This window comes from Pogona vitticeps, chromosome 9 (assembly GCF_051106095.1).
Source record: "Pogona vitticeps strain Pit_001003342236 chromosome 9, PviZW2.1, whole genome shotgun sequence".
NCBI lineage: Eukaryota > Metazoa > Chordata > Lepidosauria > Squamata > Agamidae > Pogona > Pogona vitticeps.
In genome coordinates this window covers 10,592,485-10,612,006 of record NC_135791.1, presented here as the reverse complement: position 1 = coordinate 10,612,006, position 19,522 = coordinate 10,592,485, and the positions used below count along the sequence as shown (strand labels likewise).

General features: G+C 40.0%; 1 protein-coding gene across 37 annotated transcripts in view; it reads right to left on the bottom strand.

Moving 5' to 3' along the window:
- Window positions 1-19,522, bottom strand: part of EPB41 (erythrocyte membrane protein band 4.1) — a 160,128-nt gene that overhangs the window by 105,165 nt on the left and 35,441 nt on the right. For 15 of the 37 annotated variants that reach the window (XM_020799702.3, XM_078380150.1, XM_078380167.1 and 12 more), the window contains exon 1: window positions 2,994-3,193. The exons of 19 other annotated variants lie outside the window; for them this stretch is intronic. The gene's annotated coding sequence lies outside the window, so the exon portion shown is untranslated. Of the gene's footprint in view, window positions 1-2,760; window positions 2,825-2,993; window positions 3,220-19,522 lie in introns of those variants that run through there. 3 more of the 37 variants (XM_078380177.1, XM_078380152.1, XM_078380147.1) reach the window with 3 other exon arrangements.

Genomic DNA, 19,522 nt, shown 5'->3' with positions numbered 1-19,522 from the left:
ATGAGGAACACACTGCTTCAATACATTCAGCAGCTGGAATTCTTTTATTAACTCAGGATTACATCATTAGACAAAACTCTGACAGCTGGCACAACTGATAAAGCTGGCAGTGGACTCAAGATAAAGTGGAGAAGGGAGGAAAGGAATTACAAGTTAAAACATTTTCATTTTGGAACCTATATTTAATTTCTTGGTATTGCAGTGTTTCCTCACTGAAGGTATGTACAGTGGTGCCTCGCTTGACGAGGATAATCCGTTCCAGAACGAAATCGTCATCAAGCGAAAGTAAAAAACCCATTGAAATGCACTGAAAACCGGTTCAATGCGTTCCAATGGGTGAAATACCTCAGCGTCCCAGCGAAGATCCTCCATAGGGTGACTATTTTCCGGTGCCTGTATAGCAAGGAATCCGTCCTAAACCACAGCGGAGAGCCATTTTGCACAGTGGGTGGCCATTTTGAAAACCCAACGATCAGCTGTTTTGATCGTCATTAAGCGAAAAATCAGTTCCTGAAGCAGGGAACCGATCGTCGTTAAATGAAAAAAACCCATACAAACATCATTTTGCGATTGCTATAGCGATCACAAAATACTCATCGTTAAGCGATTTCCTCATCTAACGAGGTAATCGTCAAGCGGGGCACCACTGTAATCTTTTTTGTTGTTATGTGCTGTCAAGTCACATTTGACTTATGACAACCCTAATAAATACATGGGCTACTTAAGAAGCAGTTTTACTAGTGTCAAGATGGCTGGATTGCTCAATAGATTATGTATCTAGTTATAGAGTCCAAGGTTTGAGAGTATGATTCCCCACTCTGCTTCCAGGGAGAAGAGCCAGCCTGTGTAGGCATGGGTAAGCTGCATAGTCCTAGGACACCCCCAGAAAAAGGGAGCAGTAAACCACTTCTGTGTACTTACCTAGAAAACCCTGGAAAAAGTCAACTTAAGTCAGAATCAGCTTGACAGCACACTACAGTACTATTATTAATCAGTGTCACCTCTAAGTGGGTTTCCATGGCTGAGTGGAGAGCTGAACCCAGTCATCCTAAGCCCCATTACACACTTTACTAGCTTATACTAAAAACTTAAAGGACACAATTTATTGGAAGGTCTACAGATACAAGAAATTAGATTTTCAACTTATAGATTTTATTTTTAATAATTTTTAAAATAAAATATGGGATATAAATATATCACACCATACATGCTTAGTATTTTGAGAGGAATTGCTCTGCTAGCAGCAAAAATTAGATTACTTTAGCACCTGGGCAGCCTAAGTTTGTATGTGCCAAAGCCCATTACAGCAGATTTATGCAACCATGTTCACCACGTATATTGCTTGCATCTAATTGCATTTAGCATATCTATAGTTGAATTAATACTTATGGCTTTTTTTAAATGTGTACAATAATACACATGAAACTGATCAGTTTCTGCTAAATCTGAAAATTCTAAAATAAAAGTCTCAAAATTTTTAAAAAAGTGCCATTCATCAAAAAGCGTTCTAAAATAAAAACAAGTGTTAACTCATTCGTGGTCATCATGGTCCAAGTCTGGGAGTCTGCTATCTTAATATGCCAGGAAGGTCACAAGCCACTAGTGGTTCCCTTTACAAATTTAACTCAAAGTTTGTAGAAACGGATTTGCCTTTAGGAAAAAGAATCACCCAATCCAGCTTCCACTGATGGAAAAGCAAGAACGATTGAGCTGTCCGATTTTTACTGTCTCATTAAAAGTCAATTAGTTCAAACATTTATGTAATCTTACTTCTGAAAATCTAACATGAAGAATTACGACCACTAGGTTTCTCTCGATTTCAAACCAAGTTGCTCCCCAAAACCGATTTCTGCTACCTGCACAGGACACTTTAAAAAGAGAAGCAAGCAAAAATCAAGAGAAACACTTCTTTAACTATATAAACAGTGTAAAATGAGAAACTGCTGTACAGTAACTCTGATAGATACCGAAACATATCTGAAACATATGTCTACCTAAATGTTTGCAGCAATAAAGCCTGACCATGGTCCAGTGCATAACAATGCTCTCTGTGGGCAGGAGGAGACCCAGGGAGAACCGCTTTGGCTACAACCACTGCATGGACTCCATCTCATTGTACAAAGCAGCTTCTTTACCTGAGCTGCTTTGTTTCTCTCCCTCCTCCTCCTCCTCCTCCTCCAAACGCTTATACAACCGCAGAGGGTCCTCCTCGGCTTTCCAAACAAACGCCATGTCTTTCTGCCCACCACCATCCTCTCCCGCCACCCCCCCCCAACGCTCCTATCCGTACAACAACAACAACAACAAAACACAGGAGGTTAAAAAACTGGAGGGGGGAGAGAGAGGGAGAGCGCTCAGTCCCCCTGATCCATCCCTCCACAAGCAAATCTCCAGGGCTAAAGGGGAGGGAGGGAGAGTGGGATACTAAATGGATGCCATCTCCGAGGCTAACCCGCCATCTCGCCTTTTAATCTCCAATCCCACCCATCCCTCTCTGCCCCCCCTCCCCAACCCAATGCGATCTTCTTACTGAATCCCTATCTCCCATCCCATAATTCTCCCCAGCCCCTACGAGCGATGCGAAAACGCGCGCAGTTTTCTAGACCAGATCCTGTTGCAACCGATAAACGTGTTTTTTTTTCTAGAAAGCCAAGAGGGACCCCCCCCTCTCCCTGCGGTCCCCCTTTTCCCTGCGCCACATCCTGATAGGCAGGCGGGCGGGCGCGCGCGCGAAAACGGAACACAGGATTCGCCTCGCACCTCAGGAAAGGGGGAGGGGAGCTCGCCCTCGCGCCAGCCTCACGCAAGCAAGCAAGCAAGCACGGCCCCTCGACGCAGCCCAATTCCCCCGGGCGAACACGCCGGTCGCCTCGCCTCGCCCCGCCGGGGGAGGGGTGGTGGAAGGAGGTCCTTTTCCCTCAGCGCTCCCCGCCGCCGCCGCCGCCGCCACACGGCCCTCTTTCCCCCGTCCCCACAAACAGAGCCACGCACACCTCACAGAAACCAACGGCAGCAGGAGAGAAACGGCGCGCCGCGGGGGCTCCCTTCTTGACTCCGGTCGCCTCCCTCTCTGTCAGCCCCTGAGGAGAAGGACTCCGCGGCGGCGCAGAAGGAGGAGGAGGGAAGACGGCCCAGGTCGCTTTGGCTCGCTCTCAATCTACCTCCCGCAAACGTCTCTTCTCGATTCCCCCCCCACACACACAGACACACACATACCCCGCCCCATAACATAGTAGTAAGTTTCTATTGGTGGAAAGAGGAAGGCGGAGCTGCAGCGCCCCTCAGCCATTCGCTACCGCGCGCGGAGGTGGTGGTGGGGGGAAAGAAAGAGGAGAAACGGAGGGCAGCGAAACGGGGAAAGGAAGGGGAGGGGGGGAAACGCGCCGAGCGCGCGCGGCACGCGAAGGGGAGGCGGCTTCGTTTGAGGCGAATGAGATGGGGGGGGGAGAGAGAAGCAAGCGCGCGAGCGCCAGAACGGGGTATTTGGGGGGGGGAGTGTGAGGGACCGGGGGGGGGATTCTGTGGAGACTCACGGCCGAAAAAAATAAATAAAACCCACCTCAACGGCCATCTGGGTCAGCGGGGGGGGGGGCGATGTGTGTGTGTTTGTGTGTATGAGGGCGCGCGTGCTCGCTCGTTCTTTCTCTCGCTGGTATTAATCTTGTTAGTCGGGGGGGGGGGGCGGAAGGCTGCCTTCGGTTTCAGCGGGAGAGCTTTCCCCCCCCCCACGCAAAAACAGAGGAAGAAAAGCGGGGACGGCACCTAGGAGATGATGGATCGTCACATTCATAACTATAATAGCACTTCTTCCGCTGACTTTCCTCAAAGAGCGGGGTGTAGCAAAAAACAACAACCCAAAGCGGTAACCGTGTTAAGGACGGAGTGATAACGCAAGCAAAAGGGTCTGTGCCCCCCCCATCATCTTTTCCTCAAGTGTACAAGGGGCCAACCAGATGGTCTAGAAAGCAGGCTTTCTCTGCTTATCCGAGGCATCGGATCTATAGAGCCTTTGGAGATGGAGCTTCCATATAACCCTGAAACCTTAATGGGCTGCCATCATTGACAGAGCTTTCCTGCATGGATACATCTGCCTAATCCCTTTCTAATGTCATCGAGGAAGGGGCGGCCCTGACCGCTGAGGCACAGCAAGGCTGGTGGCCTGAGGCAGTAGATGCTCACAGCCCCGACCTGAGGTCTTGGGAGGACCGTACTTTTTCAGCAGGCCCTCAGCCCCCGACATCTGACTTGGCCTGATCTGGATAGTAAAGCAAGGCACTGTCTTGTCCTGTGAACGACAAGCCCCAGAGTTTTGAGATCTCTGCCCAAAACCCATGCCAAGGTTTTGCAAACGAAACGTCCTGTTTTGCAGTGCCTTTGCAGTGTAACTAACATATACATGTGCAACTGACTAAAAAGAAGGTAAAAGGGAATTCACCTTTTATTTTGTGCATGAGCAGGAATTCCAGGTAAAACTGGTTTTTCCCTAGCACTAAGGAGAAGTTCTACTGCAGAAATAGATGGAAAAGAAAGCAATCAGGAAGTAATGCAATACTGTAGAACACATTTTTCTTCACCCAGCTTTTATTCTGTGTTTCCCCGAAAATAAGACAGGGGCTTATATTAATTTTTGCTCCAGAAAACACAGTAGGGCTTGTTTTCAGGGGATGTTATATTTTTTCATGTGCAACAATCTACATTTATTCAATTACAGTCATGTCATCTTATTCTGGTTGCTGCACAATGGTGGAGGGCGGGCTTTCACTTAACTAGGGTTTATTTTGGGGGGTAGGGCTTATATTTCAAACATCCTGAAAAATTATACTAGTGCTTATTTTCGGGGAAAACAGGGTATAAGGGACAAGTGTTCCTCTCCATATATCGAGAAAGGGGAAAAATGGAAGTCACACGACACTGCTTTATCAATAGCAGTTCTTGGAACATTACAGACCACATGAAACTCTCAATAGATAATTCTGTTTTTCAAATAAATTCACCTTTTCAATTTTTCCTTGTCATGGTAGCCCATGCATTTGAAAATGAAGATTATATAGTAGTCATTGAATCACATGACCATTATATGAACAGGGTATTATATAATATTTACTCAGCTGTGTATGTAAATATGTACAACGTAAAAAAAAACCACTTAAAACTTTGGCATAAGTTTAAAATGAAATGGACAATGATGGATCTGAAGTGCTCAATAAGCCCCCATACTGGCTGAAATCCTGTTGCTTAGTGTAGCAAGTTGTACTACAGAATGAGATAGTGTAGCAAGTTGTACTAAACCCACTGAATTAGTGGGGATTTTGTGAGTCAACTCCTTCATATGCTCCACTAACTAATTCAAATGGTCCTACTCTACTTAACATAAGTTGTAACTAGAGTAGGCCTATTTGAATCACTTGAATTTACAGAGGAGTTGGCTTATTAAATCCCCACTGATTCAATCGGCCTACTCTAGTGTGACTTAGTACACTAAGCAATAGGATTTCAGTAACTGTATGCTAGTTGCACCATTTTGGGGGAATTACACTGTAAAGGTTTGTCAGTCAAAGGTTATGACTGACCAGGGAATCCAGACTTGATCCACCAGTTATAGTATTTGGGATTGCTGCAAAAACTGGGTTTGTGCTGCAAATTTACTGCAGTATTTTGGCATAAATTTGGAGAGGATCCAAAATTTAGAGATTCTTAGTTAACACAGGTACACAGTATCCCTTTGCTAGTGCAATAATAAGATTGAATTGCTAGCCCAGTCAGCTTCTGTATGCTTAAGAGGGCCTTATCTCATTCTTTATGTCAGCAGCAAAACTGTCCTGGTTTTAGACAGCAACCATGAGTATGTGAGTAATAATGATATGTTAAATTATTACAATAATTAGTAACCATTAAACCAGGAAACAATTGCATTGTTCCTATTTAAATTTATTGTGTATGTGTTTTTAAATCTTAATTTGAAAATACACCAATTTGTTCAATTTGGGTCTGATGAAAGAAGTTGTAATGTTTTTTTTCTTTTAGAGACTGTAATCCTGATGACAAGGATTGGCCAATTATTATACTGTAAGACACTCTGGGAGTTTTTTGGCTGAAAAATCTAGTTTAAATGTAATTCATTATCATCAGATGGAATCTCTGAATAAGAAAGGAACAATTGCTACCAAATGTTTGTAGTAAAATGAAGTATATATTCATGGGAACAACAAACAGCATTCTGACACTTTAAAGACAAAACATTTTAAAAAAAGACAAACTTTTGTGGACATTATCAAATACAGAAAAGCTTACATCAAATAAAATCACTTGATTTTTAACTATATTATTATGACCATACTTCAACTATGTTAAATACACAAGAAGAAACAGGACAGAACATGTCGTATTTACACTCAAAATAAAGGAAACATAAATTTAGATTACAATTTAGTGTTATTAATCTAGCTAATAGTGTGATTTGGTTATCTGTTTCTTTGTTGCACATGCTGCTGTACAAAATTTTGCAATCTTGACTGGAATTTCACTTGAGGAATCCGAGAGAAGGTAAATATAAAATTTGTGAGTCTACGTGGATAATGTTTTAAAATTGGGGAATTGAGTAGACTGTGGAATCCTTATAGAATGTGCAGTACAACAGAACATGTGCCGTGCCAGACTGACAGGAGAAAAACAATGGTCATAAGGAACATGCAAATATCTTCCTTCTAAAGAAGGTTGATGACAGAAATGAGTTAAGGTAAAAACTCTAGGTCTTTAGAACGCAATGTCTAGCTTGTAAACCATAATGATAATCCATGGGGGGGGGAAATACCTTTCTGTGATTTCTGGCCTCGGTTTTTAAAGTGCTGCAAGACTATTATTTTTCCAGCAACAGATTGACATAGTTTTCCTCAACCCCCAGAAATATATCGAGTCAGGAGTTTAGAACTTATTTTGGACTCTACGTGGATATGTTTCATTCTCTCCTACATAGAATATGTATTGGTTCTGCTAGCTAGGTACAGCAATGAAAGGTGAGGCATATCTGAGATTTTAAAATTCATTTGGTATTTCTTATAATATTTTCTTATTTCTGAGGAGTTCTAGTACATGAGAGGAATGTGTTCCCTAAATAAAAGACTTCATATTGATAGAAACATGAGTCTGGGACTTGTTTACCAAATCACACTGTAGTGCAGCCTTGAACCTAACAGTTCATTCCAGGTGGTGATCATAAGGGTTCCTCTATTAGGTGTCACTGTTGGCTATGCTGGTTTAGGATAATGACAGTTGAAGACCGTAACATCTGGATGACTGTATATTCTCCATTATATAGCCAGAAAACGCATAGGGTTAGGGTTAGAGTTATTCTCTTCATTGGCATTTTACAAATACATATCTGTTGCTTAAGCAGCATGCAAAAGCATTCCTGACTGTGTAAGTGGAATTGCTACTCTTCCACCAGTACAACTAGTTTGCTGAAGTATAAGAAAAGAATAGAAGTTCTTAAGATAGAAGAGAACTTCATATCAGTACAAAAATAGTTTTAGGTTTGTGTGAATGTTCCCTTCCATTCCTGTTGCCCCAAAAAGGATCGTGGAGATATCACCATCATCAAAGCACAGCATAGTATTTAGAGCAGTCCAGGGTTCTTGTTACTCTTAGAGAATGGGTGAGTTAAAATGTGATTAAATCTATTTGTCTAGCACTGTATTTCTATTCCAACAGTGACTAAGTGCTGGATGGGAAGTAATGGTTATTTGTAGAGGTTTTTAATAGGATTAAAAGCAATTTGTATACTATCTCCATGATCCTTACAACAAGCCTGTAAGCTTCATTATCATCTTCATGTTACAGACTGGGACTGAATTAGCAGACATGAGACTGGTGTGCCTATAAACACACCTTGTGTAGAAATGAAGAACATGTGTCCCTTCCATGTCATTGAACTATTAGTGTTAATGCTTCAAGCATTACATTTAGGAATCTGAAACAGATACTTGCTCACAGTGTAAGCTGAAAAGCAGTTCTAAGACTCTGCTAAAGTAGACACAAAGTGGGTTTAGATGTGATAAGAGAATCCACCATGTTAGGTTACAATTCAGATATTTTTGCTTGAAGCCATTCCAAATCTCTACTGATTCAGACCTTGATATTCCTTTTATTGAAATTCAAGTTCTAATTACAAATCCATCTATAATGTTCTCACAATAAGCAGAAATGGCCAACTACATGGGACTGTTCCATTTTGAATACTGATCTCTGTCAAGATTAACTGCTTGCCTCCATTAATGTTGAGAAAAAAGTACCTTAAACATAAAAAGAAGGAAGATTTCCATTATATAAAAAGTACAGCTTGTTTCAAGATCATCCATTCTTGGGGCTTGAAAGATAGTGAGGAAGAGGGATACTTTCTTCCATTGGAATATCTTGTTAATGATATATCAAATTTATTTTAATTAAGCTGTGGGGAGGGAAATGATTGCCAAGCTGAGCAGTATGGCTAAGTGATCAATAGTTTGTGGACAAGTGAAAAAGTTATCTGTTGTGAACATATTTATGTGCACACACAAGTATATAATATATCCCTAAATCTTCTACTTCCATATGAACCTGTTGAGAAACAGGGATTTAATGGGTTAATGCTATACTTTTATGAGTTTTTAGATGTGTTAGAAACACACTGTTGTTTAATTATGTTTTAGTATTATAACTTTATTTGAATTTTTTACCTGTTGCTTGTTTGCACACGTTCTTACATGTTCTCACCTATGCCAAGTTTAATCTTAATTTTAAACTGCCCGGAGTTCTGAGATACAGTAAATGTGTAATATACGTCAAACAAAGATGATGATAATAACAATAATAAATGCTAGGGGACTCTCCAGAATATTGTGAGAGGTGGTCCTGAGGGCTGCAGAGGGAAGAAGGGATCAGCAATAATCACACACATACTAGCCTAAGTTGCTCCAGGGAATGCTCAGAGAGGAAGGAGATATACTGAGACTGATTTTTAGACTGTTGTGTATTTTTCTGCAATGGTTACACTATTTCTCCTTCAGTTATTCTATCACAAAGGTGGGAAACTGCTATCTCAGTTACCCCTCTGCCACTAAGTACTTTTGGGATGGAGAGGGATCCTGGCAATATGGATATAACTTTATCTACATTTTCATTTAGATCCTTCAAACAAACAAAAAACCCTTATAAAATACTATTATTTGTATGTATTAGTAGCAAAGCTCATTTGCTACTAATATCTGCAAGCATATACTTTTTTCCTAGGAGGAAGAGAAAGGACAGAAAACCCAAAGTGGTCCAAATGAAACTCCTTTCCTTTCCCCTTCATTTGTATGAAAGCCAGCTGGCTGCAAATCTGCATTCAGGGAATTTCAAAACATTTCCCCTTCTCTCTCGGGGCTCCATGTCATAGACAGCACACCAGGAGATGGTAGCAGCTTAACAATAGATTGTGCCGTGTGTTGCTGAACACCACACAGATGCCGCTCCCCACGTGCTAAAAGCCTTTTATGGAAAAAATGTTTCTGGTCATGCATATTAATAATGATGCCCTACTAGAAATATTTCCTAAAATAAAGACATTTAACTACATTAAACAGAGTCAGTGGTTGACAGTTTCTTGAATGGGTGCCATTTCAGGAGGCGTAGCTACCGAAGCCTAGATTTTTTCAACTTGTCATCCCACACAAAAACAAACATCGGTCATTAAGTGAGGGGTTGAAATGACATCATTAGAACAGCTATTTCTCCTAGGGCTAATAGTTAAGAGGATAGAGAGGTGAAGTGATTATAGTAAAAGAAAGAGCAGTCAAGCAAAGAGAGATCAGAGAAGTTTATTGATGCAAAAGATACAATGCAGAAGGGGAAAACACAGATGCTGCTATCAAGGTGGGAAGAAAAAAGGCTAAGGGAAAAATGAATGTTATGCTAGATGGTTACTGTGCAAAACTTCATTTCAAAGGAAGAAGGGGTAAATCTCAGAAGTATGAAGTTCCCATTTTGATAATTTTTTGTTATATTTTTAAACAGTGTTTTGCTTCAGCCACAGTTCAGAAAAAATTGTGGAAGTATTTCATGATAAATTAACATGTGAATTAAAAGTCAGGAATAGAATATTGAAAGTAAATTATTTTAAAGATATATGGAACGAACCTATTTTTAGAATATGTGTTTGGAAAAGGTAAAGGAAATACTCCAGGGCAAGATTTGCTTTATTTTCAGAAAGAAATGGTGCATAATTTAGGAAGTAAAAACTTTGACTATATATTGGAGGTTCAGGGGTGCAATTGATGCTAATTGTATTGTGTATTTTGAATTTAAAATATGCATTTTTCTTTTTCTCTGAACTTTTTAATATTAAAAAGGAAGTTCAGAGCTTTGTCCATATTTTGCTTTCTACATATGTATAAGTCTAAAGAGACCTGAATATGCCCAGAGACAGAAAACACACATATAGTATATCAATTTGCCTCATACTTTATGTTTATCTAGAATCTCTTTTATCAATTAAAGGGAAGATGTTCACGTATTCCACTTCAGCTGAACCTGCTACACTGACCCCCAGTTCACTTTCACTTGGACAAATTATAACCTTTAGGCTATTTAAACCAAGATAGAACATTTATTCGTGATTATTCTAAAAGTTATTGTATAGAGCAGAGGAGTAACAAAAACCTATGTTACATTGGTTTCAACATTTGGGACAAAGAAAAGACTGGCCCAAGTGATTTTTGCTGACTGCATCAAAAGGCAACACGTCTCCCCCATTCCTGATTCCACATACACGAATAGACGGCACCAAAAACAAAATCTTACTTCAGCGCAGGTGAGGGACTAATCTTCTCTGGCACAGACAATCACACACAGAGAGCTTTCTCTTCTAATAAGTGACCTCTGTCATTTGTTATCTGCTGCCGGAAGCAGTTGCCTCGCTTTGCTTAACGACAGAACTGTTCCAGAACATATCAACAATTTCAGTGACATGCACCACTAAGTAAGTGGTTTTTGAACTCATCAGTAGAAGGCATACATAGAAATATTTCATTCAGTAATATTTTTTTCTAGTGTAGTATTAAACACTTAAAGCCATCAGCGTGCCTTCCGGCGGTGTTTATTACCTAGCACAGTACTGAGATTCTGAACCCTATATCTAGTACACTCAAGACACAAACCTACAGTGTCTGAAGCAGTTTGGGTTTAGACAGTTCAGTCTACATGATGTTCTCCAGCCTGAGCTTCTCAATAAGCAAGATCTTTGTAGAACGTCTGGTTTATTATTTTTAAAAAACTAACTCTCATAGTCCTAGTATGGATTTCCAGTGTGATGTAGCGGATAGAGTGATGAACTAGGACTCTGGAGAACAGGGTTCAAAACCCTGATCAGCCATGGAAACTGTGGAACTGGTAAAACTACTCCTTAAGTATCTCACTTACCTTGAAAGCCCTATTAGGGTCACTGTAACTTGATTTCAGCTTGACAGCACAGAATATACCAACATACACACATATTCATATTAAAGCCATAGGTGCACAGCAGAACCTTGTCAATATTGGCACTGCAATTCAATCCTTAGAAAGTCCCACTATGTTGATGTCACTGTGTACTTTGAGAAGCTCACTTCTTTCAAATACTTCTTTCAAGTTATGGAGGTCTTAAGCTTTCTTTGGCTCCTTCATGGTGTCAGAGTATGTCTAGATGTACCACTGAAGGGCCTCATGCCTTCATTTTTTACATCTCTCACATCCCCTAATCAATGCAAGGAGACATTATGGAACTGTCCTCCTTAAGAATGGGTAGGTCAGGTTTAGAGCAGGAAACTGCTCAATGTTTCATGGCTCAGTGGGTACAAGAATATGGATCTCCAAAGAATAATTTGCTTTAAAAAGATTCAGACTTCAGTTGAGTACAGCTCATAAGTCTTTCCCATTCACACACTTCAATGAATATTAATATTTTTTTTTCATATTTTATTATAAGGATGGATGGTTTCTGGGGTGCTGAGGGCCAGTTTTCAGACTAGTCAGGAGCCAGAGGCCTGCACTCCCTCAAGGGTGGGTTTTAAAAGAAAGAACATGACCATAAATTCTAATTTTCATATTGTTAATATTTTACATTTTTCTTTAAATGCTATATTTCACAAAGATTGATACAGTTGATCAACTTTTAACTTAGGAATATTTGAAATATTCCCCTTAATTAAAATAATAAGAAATTTTTAAAAGTCAAAAGGAAGATAATCCCCACCCATAATCTTCTTTCAATGTACTTTACAAATTCCCAAGGCCTTTAAATATTAACTATTTTCTCCTCAATAAAAACATAATGGAAGTAAAACAAATTTTAACCAAGTTAAAAGAATATCTGTAACTTCAAGGCCTTTTATAAAATGTATTTTAAATATTCTCACAATTTGCATTTACTTATTTATTTACTTATTTATTTACTTATTTATTTACTTACTTATTTACTTACTTATTTATTTATTTATTTATTTATTTATTTATTTATTGGACTTATATACCGCCCCATAGCGCTACAAGCACTCTCCGGGCGGTTTACAATTTTTAATTATACAGGCTACACATTGCCCCCCCCCCCCCAGCAAGCTGGGTACTCATTTTACCAACCTCGGAAGGCTGAGTCAACCTTGAGCCGGCTACCTGGGATTTGAACCCCAGGTCGTGAGCACAGTTTTAGCTTGCAGTACAGCGTTTTAACCACTGTGGCACGAGGCCACAAGGAAAAAAAATAGCATGGCACCAACAATAGAGAACTGCAGCTCTGTGATTCTTTGTTGCCCACATACCTAACTACTACTGAGATACAAAGGATATAAAAGAACAGATAGTTGGCTATTGAGAGAGACAATAGCAAGGCAAGGCCAAGATACAGAAGCTACAGGAAATCAAACAAAAGCCAGGAAGATTGCAAAAGCTACTGTGAAACCACACCACCAATTTTCAGTATGCTTTTAAAAAATAACATCCTTAGTGGGATGACTTGGAGGCCAAGAAAGTATAAAACAAACAGCTAACCATTTCTTGTTTGGCATCTATTTTCTACTTGCTTTCATCTTCAGTGTGTTTTTCCTTATTTTTGTCACTATCTATGGCAGCAATGGAGCAAATGTAAATGGTTCTTCCTAGTAACCACCACAAAATTCTTCCAGAATGCCTGGAATTATGGGATGGGGGGGATGAAATGGTGTCTGTCATGAGCAGCCATCAAAATAGTCCTTGTTCATTAAGAAGATTAAAACCATGCTCTTGCATGAAATAGAGGCTTGCCCGCTGCATTATCTTAGGAAGGAAATGAAAATGGAACCAAGGATGACCAATTTGTTCCAAAATAATGTTTAATCCTAAAGTGGGGTGTGTGCTCAGTTCATGAGAAACATCCCACCGTATAGTACTCAACAGCCTTCCCATGGATGTTGGAAGGATATGCAAAGCAATTGCTCTGCCTTACTATTGGTGTCCTTTACAACACTATAGCCTCATTACAAGAAAAGCCTAATAGCATCTACTTTATTTTTTAAAAGTAAGCTTCAATTATGGTTTCTATATATAGCCAGATCTGAAGGACTCTGTCATTAGAGATGCTCAGCCTTACTTCCTTCTTCACCGAAAATGCATTTCAGCAGTCAATGTATGGACATGAGGTGAAATTCTATGCTAGCAGGAAGGAGACATAATAAAAAATTAATAAAGGGACTCTTTGCATTGCTTAGTTTCTCCCCTCCCTTTTCTACCTATTTTTCTATTTTGACAAAGTTTAACTGCAAAGCAATCAAACCTTAGTAACAGCATCAAGATGCTAATAACTCTTATATCTGCACAGCATTCATCATTACTGGAACAAATATTTCAGACTGGGAGATCTCTGTATCATTTCCACTGCAAAAATGCTGCCCTTTCCATTATAAATACACTGCATTCCTTTTGCATTGGGTAAAATGTGAGTTGGGATATATGATGCACAATATGAGTTGCAGTCCGCTGTTTAAAAAAATGAGTCTAAGAAAACTGCAACCCTCCAGATGTTGCTGGATTCCAACAATCATCAGCTCCCCACAATGGCCAATGGTTAGATATTTTAGCAACTATAGTCTAGTAACTTCTCTAGGGCCATATCCATGCCTTGGTTTACAACTTTTCCTGTTACTGAAGGAAAAGGGACTGCATGGATGTCATTAGGGCCTATTGCTATTGGCTCTTCCCGTCTGAAGAATATTGTAAGCAGTTCCCATGGTAACAACATTCTTTTATTTCTCTCGTCCCTCCCTGTCCCCATTGGTATATGTTCAGGAATTCCCACAGGTATTTATAGCTTTTCTTGTGTCACTAATGCGGCTTCCCTACACTTTTTTTGTGGTCTGCGGTTAATAGCTATGCTTTTCCTATGGTCACATGAAATAAAAAGTGGCAACAGGAAGAGCTAAATCCTTACGTTCTACTCCATCGCATATACAAGTACTGTATCTATTCAGGGACTTCATGGCACAGAACACCCAGATGACAGGGTGCACCTACAGGGGTACCTCGGTTTATGAAATTAATGCATTCTCCAGGACGTGTCGTAATGCGAAAAAATTGCAAAGCGAAACGTGGTTTCCCATAGGAATGCATGCATGGGGGTGGCTCTATAAACCTCCCAGGCACCATGAAAACTTGCTTCGTATTGTGGAAAAACCGAGGCATTATTTTCAATGGATTTTCATTCATAAACCAAAAATTATGTTAACCGAGGCATTCATAAACCAAAGTACAGTACCACTGTATACTGCTTAGCTTGGCCTCCAATTCTGGAGGCCAACATGATGCCCTCCAGAATTGCACTCTTGAATCCTTACCTCAAGTGCAGTCTCTCAGGTTTGAGGCTAACTGAGGGGAATTTGGTTGCCTTTGAGTGTGTATATTACAGAACCTGAACAAAAATCTTTTACCAGTATAATACCAATTCTTCTAATTGCACCAGTTTAGACAGAGCTAGTGTTGTGTTGCTGTTAGGGTGCTGAACTGTAGCTTAAAAGATCCCATTTCAATTCCTCATCTTTATATGAGGAATTGTATATGGACCTTGTATACGAACATACGAACATATACAAGGGGTAACCTTGGACTTGTCGCCCTCTTGGCATCTGAATTATCTCACAATGTTGTTAAGATAAAATGGGGTAAGCCATGTATGTCATCTTGAACCTACTGGAGGAAGCCCATGAGAAAAATGCAACTAATAAATATATAAAAATATAAGTACTGTACCAGAAGAGTTCTATACTGTACGTCATACTTTCCTTGATTTTTACACCTGTCCTTTTCTCTCTATGGGCAACACATGAGCACAGCATGCCTCTTCCCCTCAAAATTTTGGAGTAAAGCATCCCTGCTCAATCCACAGAAGTGAGTCACTGCCAGCATGAAGAATATGTTAGTGTGATGATAAGGCTCTTTGATGACACACCAAACAAGTAAATGTGCCCTTGCTAGACCTCTATAAATTAAACTGGAGCTAGCTTAGTTCTTCCTTGAACTTACTTCTATGCAAGCTTCCCCCACAAACCTAGTTTTAGTCTCATTTAGTTTTATGTATTATTTCATTAAAAAAATGAATATGTTTTCAGAAGTGCTTCTTTTTTTGCCCAGGAATAACAAACCACCCTCTGAAGCTGGCCTAGAATGCATTTTAGCAGCTGAGATTTCTTTTGGTGCAGGGGGAATACTGCAGACAGAGTTCATGACAAAATAATGAGAATTGAATCTGGCTGCCTCTTGTGGTCTGGAACATGAAAAGCAAAAGGATTTTATTTTGAAGCTATAAATAACTCTTGCCATTTACATTCAAAGACCAGCCATGGAAAATCACAGCCCCCAAAGGATAACGACGTAGAGACTGCTGTGATTTCTAAAGGTATAGGAGCTCTTGAGAAAATATTTTCTAATTCTAAGCAAGGTAATTTCTATCAGGTCAAAATACTCTTCTCTGCCTGCATGTATATTATTTTCCAGGAATGTAATTAAGATTGTTAGCAGCAGGCACCACCACACCACCAAGATTTACATAGCTGTAGCATCACTGTATCATCCTTATATCAAGTTGTATACAACAAACCCTCTCCTGGTAGGTTATTGCCTTTTCAAAGCTGTCACAACTGTCCTTTATGTACAACTCACACTCTATATTCACTCTGATCTTTCTGGTATGTTTCCTGATCGTTTATGTTGATGCTTTCTATTTCCACTCCTCCTCATCTAATCCATTATATTCATAAAACCAGCGAAGGAAAAGCACACTTTCCTGGAGGCAACATTTCACACTTTACAAAATACCATTTTAGCCATTTCTTTACAGGAAGTAAACAGCTCTTTAGGAAACATCTGGGCAGGTGTTAACAGATTCCTTCGAGAAAGGCTGTGGTGCTCCCTCGGTTCAATTAGATGTTGGCTTTTAAATATATTTCTCACTCTTCACCCAACCAGTGATTTAGCAATTTGTGGTTTACAAAGCCATACATTGGGAAGGAATGGCAGGCGAAGGGTTAGGTGGCAGGGAGGGAGGGAGGAATATGTGATTATTGCAGCAAAAGGGGTGACAAACGTGGGCCCTCCTGCTGCTCGCTTCAGCCTTGCCAACAACTGGTCCCTGGCAGACTACCGTGAAAAAATATAGCCTTTTACAGGAAGATGTCCCTCCTCATCGAGTGGTCCTGAGGGACTAGATAGGCGGGATATACTGTAAATAAAATAAATAAATAAATAAAATAAATAAATATAAGTAAGAGAACTGGGAGGGTGCCAACTACTTATTCAACCTCAAAGCAGGAGAATATATTTGGATTTGTTTGGGTTTATATCTATATTCAGCCATAATGTCGGACAAAGGGAAGGATAGTGTTATGTCTGCCACCAAACAGAAAGGTAAGGGGTACTGTCTCACACAAAGAACGTCCCTTACTCCAGACTAGATTTATAATGTGTAGGTGGCCTAGTTTTTTTCACCTATTTTGTTGACACTGTTGCCTTTCAGTTGTAACCCTCATGGATTTTCTAAAACAAACTCTGCTGAAGTTCATTAAACAGTTTCAAGAGCATTCAATGGTCTTATTCAATGGAGCCCAATTTAAAACTAAAAATAGAAATTAAGGAAGGAGGCCTACCTGTCAAAGGTTAGGAGTTAAGGCCTTGTCTAGCTACAAAATATGTAAGCTGTGAGACTGAAGGCAACAGAAGTGAGCTAACAAATGCTCTGCTGGCGTGCAACACAATAACAGCTCATGTGATAAATGCCAATTTTAAAAAAGATGTAGTGAAATTTACAGATTACCCCCAACAAAGCATCTATTCAAACTGTATTAAACGTATTGGATGGTACAGTACAAGGTCACCTTCCTCTCTACAGAAGTTAAGAAAATCTTTCCCAGTTCTTGCGCACATGGTCATGCGTACTTCAAAAAGACCTTGTGCGAGCAGTACCTGTCCCCACCTCTGCACCAATGCATTTGATCACCACGAACACATCAATCACTCCTCTGTCCAAGATGGAGCAACAGCACTGCTCTCAGTTTACACCCAACAGACTTGTGCAGCTGGCACGTCAACTCTTGTTCCACTCATAAGAAGGGAATCCTCTTCAAATATTTGACCTGCAAATAAATATTTGACCTGCAAATATTTGACCCATCAAGCCTGAACAATACCATAGGGCTGCAGGAGTTGTAATCCAGAACAAGATGTAGTCCTTTCCTCCACATGCAGTGCTTTGGCATGAACATCAATGAGTGAGAAAAACATTATCACACTCAAAAACAAAATGCTTGCATAAAAGAACCCAACGTAATCTCAATAAACAATGGAAGCAGTTGCGGAAGCTAGTAAAAGGACGCCACCTTCTTGGCTCTAATCCAGTGCATACAGACTAGTGTTAATTGTTTTTAAAAGCTCAGAAAAACAGGACAGACCACGAATCCAGCGAAATATCCTAAAGAGGAAATCTCAGAGTTGGGACACTGAGCACAAACTGCTACTAACAGAGCTTGGAAAAGTTATATTTTGACCACAACTCTCAGAGTCCTACAGCCAACCTAGAATTATAAATGTGTGTTGTCGAAATGTTTCTAGTTTATGACAACCCTGCTCAGGATTTTCTAGATATACAGTGCATATAAGTGTCCTACCCTCCTTTCTTCTTGGGGGGCACTGCGCAGCTGGCCCAAAGCCACACAGGCTGCCTCTTTTCCCAGGAGACACAGGGGAGAACTGAAGTCCCAAACCCTGATTTAACAACAAGGTACCTATCATGAGCTATCTGGCACACTATTATAATTATGTGCCATCAATTTATCTCTGATGTACGACAACTCTCTCCAGGGTTTCCTATGTTCAGAACACTCACAAGCAGTTTACTGCCCCCCAGGGTCACTGGAATTCTGGAGTTGAAGCATAGAAAAATAAATGCTTCCAAGCTCTGCTTAATACCCACCCTCTTAACTGCCAAAAATGAAGTGCCAATGGAAGAACTGGCATCATATAGCTGCAATCCTAAAAAAAAAAATTCCTAACATGGAACAAAACTTCAAAAATCAAGCCATCTAACTTCTGAATAAACACATTTAGCATGTAGGAGTAGACTTCAATCTAGATGGGTGGGGTATAAATTTAATAAATAAATAAATAAATTAAATAGGACCAGTTTCACAGTCTTTGCTAAGCAGAACCTTGTGAATGTTTTTTTTTTACTTTCAGAGCCATAGAAAATAAAAATTAAGAGTGATGGTGCAGAAGAGTTCCAAGAAGCTCTCACATCATCAACTTGCGGAATAGTTTAGCTTGAGTTTCAAATGCTGCTGCAATCTTTCTGCTTTTTTCCCCCTGCTCCTATTTTTCCTGGAAGGTTTTATCCATTATTTTGGTTCTAAGAAAAAGAGGACTACCAAATCAGGCCAGTGGTCCACTTAGTGCAGTGTCCACTTTCTCATTATAGCAAACCAGGGGCATTTGGGAGCCTGGACACAAGACCTGAAAGTACTGGCCCCTTCCCTTTGTTCCTCCAAGCAGTGTACTCTGAGGCACACTGCCTTCAAACATGAGGGCGCCCGTAACCAGCAGTTATTGAAACACTCAGCCTTCATTCATTTCCATACTCTTCTTTAAAAATCTTTAAGCTGACAGTAAAATTTAAACTGCACTCCCTTACTTTTCACCTTTTTATTTTGAAATAGGAGAATTTCCTGTGAAAAATCAATTCAACAATTGATTGCCATTCTTCTGGCTTGAGTTTGTACAAATATTATTCAGGTTACAAGCAAAAGACAAAACAAATATTAATATTTCTATCACGGCATAGAAACATTTCTTCCACTGTTCTAAAATCCAAATCTCAGTGGTGAAATAGCACCTTGAAATAAAAAAAAAACACAATCCCTGATAATGGAACATATTGAGAATATTGAACAATCTGTCAGACATATTGACTTCACTCCCTTCCTTAGACAATGAATAAATAAAAATGTGTTTTTCAATTGCA